Below are 8,064 nucleotides of genomic sequence, written 5' to 3'. Positions count from 1 at the left end.
GGAGCTGACAGTCTGTTCATAATCACTTGTGTTGCTGCGAGGTAAAACCCTGTCTGTAGGTAAATAGGCCTGTCTGCAGGCACTGAGTTCCCCAGTGCATTGCTATAAGAAATCTCACATTAAAAAACAAAACAAAACAATTAAACAAACAAAAAATATGCCAGGATACACAGTACTGCTTATGAAAGGAAAATATTATCTCCCCACTGGTTTGGCTTAAATTCCTTAAGAAAATTTACAACTAAGTATACCGCGGAAAACCAAGCATTTTTTTAGGAGTTGTTAAATGAAACTTAAGGGGGCTAAGTCAGGAAATGAAAAACCTTGGCTCTATAGCCAAAGTCTCATTCTTTGCCTCACCATTAAAATGTTAAGGACACTATCACACACAATTATATCTGCCAGTGTTGTGTTTATTTCCACACACAGGAAAGAAAACCATCAGTGAAAGCATTAGCAGCTGTCTTTTCTGTCTCTTGCAGATAGGTGTGGTCAGTAACAGCTCCCTGTAAAACTTGGTCGATTTTTTTTTTCCCCATAAAAAAAGAACCACAAACACAAAATATTTGGACTGAATCTGCTAACACAAGACTTGCTCCTGCCCCTGGCTGGCATTATTCTCAGCGATTTCAAGCTGAGCCAGGTGCTGGCATGGACAGGGCCGAGATTCCTGGTTTACTTTCAGAAGCTGAGAGTGTGGCCACAGGAAACACTCTTTAAAAACATATGAGAGTCATTGTCATTATCTTTTTATTTATTTTAGGAGACATAGAACCTTGTTATGGAATCAAAGTAATATCCATTGTGGTTGATGCTGTATTATGAAGAAGACCAGTCACAATAATAAAATTATTGCTCTCCTTAAGTGAAAATCTTTAGAAGTCAGCAGATAGGTCGACTTTGTTCTACTCTGCAAAGCACAGCAGTAGATCAAGGTTTTTGAAGAGCAAAGTTTCATAGTAAGTGATGAAAAATTATAGGAAACATTAGTAATTCTTCTTTCAGGAAAAGAGGACAGCAATGCCCTGTCCTTTGATCTGACCCAAGACAATGTTCAGAATGATTCTCCATATATTTATCTGTGCACAGCAGTGTTTAGCATAGTGGAGATCAGAAGTGTGATCAAACACTCTGATGAGAAGCCTGGCAGTCCTGAAATGTTTGTGCAAGAGACCTAGACAGGTGCTGGGACTCCAGCACACCCAAAGGTTTGTGTATTTGGAGGGGTCCATGGTGTGCAGAACTTTAGCCCCATATGGGATGGTCCAAGGAAACTGGCCAGGTCATTTGGAAACCATATAGATTCAAACTTGTCTTCTCAGAAGCAAACAAGTGGGGTTTTAGATTTTTTTCCCACTTTTCCAACACCTTTTCAACTTTGTGCAAATAGCCCAAATATAAAATCTCAAACTACAGATTTTATTTGGGACACTGAGCAGCTGGGGTTCAGGAACTATGTTGCAGAGTGACAGTGAATCTTATTATGGATCTATCCCCAAGTCACAAAATAAACATCTGTGGTAGAGGAAAGAGTGAACTCTAATCCTGAAGACATTGACCAGGAGCCTAAGCAAAGAGTCAGCTTTTCTCTGCATGGAGTTGCCTTCTATTGCAAAGACAAATTTTCGGTCTGTTTGAGCCTCATTTGATCACTACAGCTCCATCTACAGCATGACACTAGAGAAAGAGGGGGAGTATTGCTTCTCTTAGATCGAATCTCCAGTTTCAAGCAGTGAACTATTTATGACATTCTTCAATTTTCAGAATGTCAAGATTTTCCATCTGAATGAAATGACAGACTGGGCAGTTGGCAGCAGAATCACCTTATATATTAAGGAAGTTTCATCAGAAAGATGGTTTGGATCTCTAGATTTGTACCTTGGCTACATGTTAGGTAGTGGCTGCAGAGAACAAGCTACCTAGCATGTAATGGGAAGCTTGCACTTTTCCTTTCAAATGGCTTTCTTCTGTGAAAAGAGAATCTTGGAAGAACAACATGAATAAGTGGTGATTACAGTCAACCATTTTGAATTTACATATTGTTCCCTTTGCTTCTTTCCCTCTTCCATTTTCTTTTTACTCCTTTCTTTTTCACCTTCCATTTAGCAGTATTTATCTCCCGTTTTAACCTTTCTTATTCCTGAGAGGGTGGCATATCCTTACATAAAGATGCTTTAATTAGTGTTCTTTACTGCAGGGTTTAGAGATGATGAAAATGTTCTGTTTAACTTAATACAATATGAACTTCATTTTGTAGAGATGCCTTCTTTATCTGATAAATTCTCAAATAACTTGTGCACCCAACTCCATACTTCGGATTTACTCCTTGGTCCTTTTGGATGTCATTACAAGAGTGTATGAAACTCCTCTGTGATAAATGAAAATGCTTTGGAATATAAATTGTAGAACTGATGCACTGATGCAATTCCATTCTGCTCCTATTAAGAGATTTTTTTTCTTTTTTTTTTCTTTTCATTTTCTCCATATAAAAACTTATTCAAAAACACTGAAACTTCTGGGTTTTATTTTTCAGCTCTTTTTGTTGTTTTTTTATTTGTCTTACATGTTCTGCTTTTGTTTGGGTTGCATGAAGACCTCTTTTGTTTGTAGGAGAATACAGGTTTACATCTATGAATATGTTATCTGAAAGAGGTAAATGTAATACTAAGAAATGACCAACATTTCAGACACAGCACAGCAAGCTTGTTTTACGTGATGTGCAACCAGTTGGCTAATAGATTTGAAAGGAGCTCAAAGACCTGGAAGATATTTGTGAAAAACTGCTGTTTTATACTGTACTATATTTTGTCATACACTATGTTTTTTCAAAGATGAATCTTTGTTTTTTGCATAATAATGGGGGATTGCATTTAATTTTTTTTTTAAATGAGCTTTGGCTGAGGTATATAGAGACAATTAAATAAATGCTTAAGAAAGAGATGATTAAATAATAGAAATTGCATAAGAAAAAATATTTAGGGCAACACATGCTTTAAGAAAGTTGAAAAGATTAAAGAAAAAACTAAGATTTGAAGAAGTATGAAACAATTCTAGCTGCCACAGCACATTTGGTGGTTATAGGATATGTGATACTTCTAAGAGAAGGCAATCAGGGAATAAGAAGTGGTGTGTATATGACTTTTGATGGCAGACTTCATATTGGAAGCATTAGTAAGATAAGTCCTAAACCAGCTGAGTGATTATGTTGTAGTGATCATAAGCATCATGGTTTCAGAGGTGACAGAATTATATTTTTTATGATAAAATGGAAAGGATAGCAAATCTTACTTAGGCTTGATGAAGGCTGAATAGAAAGGGTAATATGTTTTCTGGTTTGTATTATTTGGGGAAAAATACATCTGTGTACATGCAAAGTATATACTAGAAAAATGAAAAAGAGATGCACAGATGCTGCATATTTGTCCCTATGTCTTTGTAGAGTTTTTGCAACAATATAATCTTTAAAAGAATAAAATAAAAATCTTTGACAGAGCATTGGAACAAGTTGCCAAGAGAGGCTGTGGAGTCTCCTTCTTTGGAGATCTCCAAAACCCACTTGGACACAATCCTGTGCCACATGCTCTAGGTGACCCTGAATGTGCAGGGGGGCTGGACTAGAAGGTCTCTTCCAACCTTAAGGATTCTATGATTCTGAAATGTGGCTTTACAGTCCATATGCAAGTATGTTACTTTATTACAAACAATAATCTAGCAAAGACTATTGGAAAAATCATCATTATCTGGCTGTGTCAACTGTAGTTTCCTACTGAAATATGGGATCCAATCATTTGTAGTCCTCAAATATGGCAGCTCCGGGCATTGATGTCATATCTATAGCAGCACGGGGCATGGCCACAAATTCTTTGTGCTCAAAATTGGAAAAGACACCCCAGAGCTCCATGTGTGCTGTGGGCAAAGACACTGTGACACTGAGTAATTGGAGAATCACATTTTGCTGTCTGACCTGTGCTAAGTAGGACTTTATTAAACTAGTTGTCTTGCTGAAATCCTTTGACCTCTCCATGATCAGTTAGCATATGATGTAACCAGGGTTGAAGAAATCGGTTGTAAGTCACAGCATGACATTATTCTTCTCTTAACAGCTTCAGTGTCAGAAAATAAATAATTCCATTGATTAAAATGAAGTTGCTTCTGTTCTTAGCATCATGTGAGAAGAATCAGGGCAGTTATTGCATACAGTAATACAGTTGTATGTATTATTTCTGAAAGTGCTATAACCTCATGCAATTTTGACTTGAAAATTTCAGCTTGAAGTATGTAAACATGAAATATCATTATAAGTGACTAATCTAATGTCTAATCTCATGAGGTGTTAGTCATCAAACAGCTTTTTAATTGAAATATATTACTAATATAATAATGATTATATAGTAAGTTGCATGTAGTTTGCTTGCATGAATATATTCTGGAATTCATGAGGAAATGCTTACATTTGCTGCCAAATGTTATAAATATTTTGTTAAGTTAGTCATATTTAATTTTACAATATTCACTAGAGAAGGCTTTTTAAATGTGATAAGTCTCATTATTTCATTGTTTAGAAATGTTAGCTAGTCTAAATATAAAATGGCTACTGTGTTTCTCAGGATCAAATGGAGAAAAAAAAAAAAAAGAAAAAAAGAACTCAAGCAAACAAGCAAACAAACAAACAAAAGAAGCAAACAAAAAGCCACCAAAAGAGGAGAATCCCCTTTTTCTCCAAAGTGCAACTTGGTATTTCAGAACAAGTTGAAGTACAAGAATAAGAATCCAGTGGAAATATTTTTGATTTACACTAAGATATTACCAAAAAAATATGAACTTTCTGTTTTTAGGGAATCTGAGTTCAAAGCAAATCAATGATATCCAATCACGGTATTAAAAAATTGCTAGCTTAATCATGAGGAATTGACAGAATACTTTCCTTTTGTCTTATTTCCAGCTAGGAAAACATTGCTTAGCTTCATTCCAATGCCTGTGGAAACAGATGGTCTGTGATAGTGAAAGACTATTTCAGACTAAAATATGCTCAGGCTTTATCCTTATCATTCTTACCACTTTTGCCAACTGTCCTTTATTATAGTAATTTGTGTGAATATTTTCTATGGAGTCTTCTTTCAAAAACATAACCCAGACCTTTAACGTTTCTGTGCTTCTGTGCTGAATCAGATCAAACCTAGGTCACCAGAGGAGAGATGCTTGCATTTGCTGTGTGTGCATTTTGCCAACCCATTCATATCATTTTAAAAAATCTAGTTAAATCCACACACGTTGGTTTCATTTGTGCATTTAACCTCTGCAAAGGTAAGACTAATGAAGATCATATCCAACTGTCACTGTGTTAGATCAAGATCTGGGACTAAACGTATGGTACATTAAAACGTAGGTAAATAACCCTGGAATCAGGATTTGTGGCAAAGAATTTCTGGCTTTACTTGGTAAAAGATGTGACTGTCAAAAATACAATTTCCTTGGCCTTTTTGTCTGGAGTTCTGGGATTCTTATAACTATTATAACTATCAGTGTGTATTATAAATAGAAAAAGACCAGGTTTTTAGCATACAGTCTCTCTAGACACCATTCAGTACCACTGAGTAATTTAGTAATCTAGCCTCTCTTTATCCAATATATACCAATTTTACTGACTCCTACTGTCCTTGAAGGAAAAATACTGATCAACAACAGAAACTTTTCTGAGAATAGCATGGAATAGTAAATTGTATTTCTGTTCATTTCTTCTATGAGAGACATCAAATTTTGGAGACACAATATTACTTCAGAATGAGTATTTAACCTGTTGTAGTATAACAATTCCTATGAAACTAAAAATCTTCCTTGAATTAAATGTAAAAGTGATACAAAAGCAAAGCTTAAAGAAAAACACTTTTTTTTTTAATCTTTATTTTTCTGCCACCTCTAGTTAAGCTAGCACTATAGCTTTCATGACTATATAAAAGACGCTTTCAAAATGCAAACTGGGAAAAAAGCAAAGAAGTTAGAAATACAACAAAATATTTGCCCTTAGGATTTTCTTTCCATGCTTAGTTCCAATGGATTTATGCCCCATTCACTTAGAGAGAGAGAGATGAAATCCACTTGAACAAGGGGCTTCTGCACCCACAAAAATAGTACTTCAGAGAAAGAAATAGAAAAATTCTGCTTTCCATAAAGAGTCAGATTTCATGTTCATTACATTGCTGTGCCTCTTTAAATGGCAAAAATCTGGTCTTTATTGACATGCGTTTGGCTTTCCAAAGTGATTGTTACAACCAAGGAAAGCTTTTTAGTTGAGGTTAATGAATCTCACTCACAATTTTTATATAGTTTTCTTATATATGTATTTCATATTATTAATGTTGATTCCATCCCCAACTGTGAACTTATACTAACTTGAGTAACTATTTAGATAACTCTCAAAGACAATGGTTTCCTGCAGATATTTGACATTATATCATTAAAATAATTCAAAGAAAAGTAAAAATAAAATGCATTTCTGAAAGAGGACAGGTTTTCTTTCCCGTGCTATCTCAGAATTTATTTGCTATTTATGATTCTGTAATAGTCGAACTGGTTACATTGCATTTCTGATTCGTCCAATACTTTTTTCTTTTAATGTTGGAATGCTAATTGTAAAAGTGCTTATTTACAATATCTGAGTGCCTTGTCCAGGCGACCCATTAAAAACATAAACAGTGGGAATGGAGAAAGGTTACGAATGTTTTAATGAAAAGAAACATGTGAAAGTTTTATACAAATATCACTTCTAAACTTGTCTAGATTTTTAAATAAAGGCATCTAATGAAAATAAAGTTTTCTTTTAGAAGATCCAGTATGTTTTATGCTTAGCAAAATAGTCTGTTTTATTCCCAATATGGATATTGGACTTTTCTCAACAGCGTTACTGTCAAAATTTTTTGTAATATTTATATATATTTTCTTAATGTCTTGGTGTTAAGTGAATAAATGAGAATTTCAGTTTATTCTGCTTTTTAAAAGGCACAAAAAAACCTATTCTAACTTCAGGCTCGCTATTTATTTATTTTGCTTAACAACCTTATTATTCTTTAGTCAATCTGGCAATAGTTTGGGAAGAGAATGTTTTACATTAGCACTGTTACCAACCTGTTTTTTTAATGAATATCTCATCTCCTAGGGCCAGCAGGACAAGCTGCACCGTACGCTGCTACTTTGCACAGGCTGAATCATCCAAAGGTATTTTGTTTGCCTCAAGCATGATTCATCTGCTGTCTGATGAGCTGTTTTAAAATAATTGTTCAAGACTTTTTACACAATTTTTGTCTAAAAGAATAAAATCAAGAAAAAAAAAAAAAAAGAACTGTTAGGACCTACTGCCAAATGTTCCTGAAAAGAGTAGGTGGGCTGGTGGGATCAGGTTCTTTTGTTGCTGTTGTTGTTGCTAAAATATGTTGTTTTACCAAGACTATAATGTTCTGCAGGAAGCGCTTCAGCCTTAGCTTTGGAAAATGTGATCTTGGATGGGAAGACAAAAACAAAGAAGAAAGGCTGATTTGCCCACCTGGCCTTGTGCATAATGACATTATGCATTAATGTATAATGACACAGAGCTGGGATGAGAGACTGCTCAGGCTCAGTCTGACTGTTCAGTCTGCCTGCAGCACACCGATATTCACAGGGCAGGAAAGATATCTGAAAATTTGAATATTTTACCTTCCATGTTAACATTTTGCAACATGCAGTTGCAGACTAATGCTTAAAATTATCTTCTAAGGTAAGATCCTAAGAGGTCCTGTCCAAAGTGAAATTTTGTACAGTTTTGATGGTTGGTGAACTTTTCCCTTCTGATGAGGAATAAAAAGAAGTTTTTAACTGTCTCATGAAAGTCAGTTCCAAACTCCCTATATATAGGTTCTATCGCTGATTTTTTTTTACCCACTGAAATTAATATGTTTTTTGTTTATTCAGATACTCTGGGTATTTTTAGAGTTAAATAATATTTTCTTAATAGATTTCCAAATATTTTCCTAATAATAGGAGCATGTTAATAGAGTTTGCCATCATTTTTCCCTAGTTTAACTTGCATTT

The sequence above is a fragment of the Tinamus guttatus genome, unplaced genomic scaffold, assembly GCF_059628265.1.
Source record: "Tinamus guttatus ecotype Peru unplaced genomic scaffold, ASM5962826v1 Tinamus_guttatus_pri_ptg000193l, whole genome shotgun sequence".
Classification (NCBI taxonomy): Eukaryota; Metazoa; Chordata; class Aves; order Tinamiformes; family Tinamidae; genus Tinamus; species Tinamus guttatus.
This window is presented reverse-complemented; position numbering follows the sequence as displayed.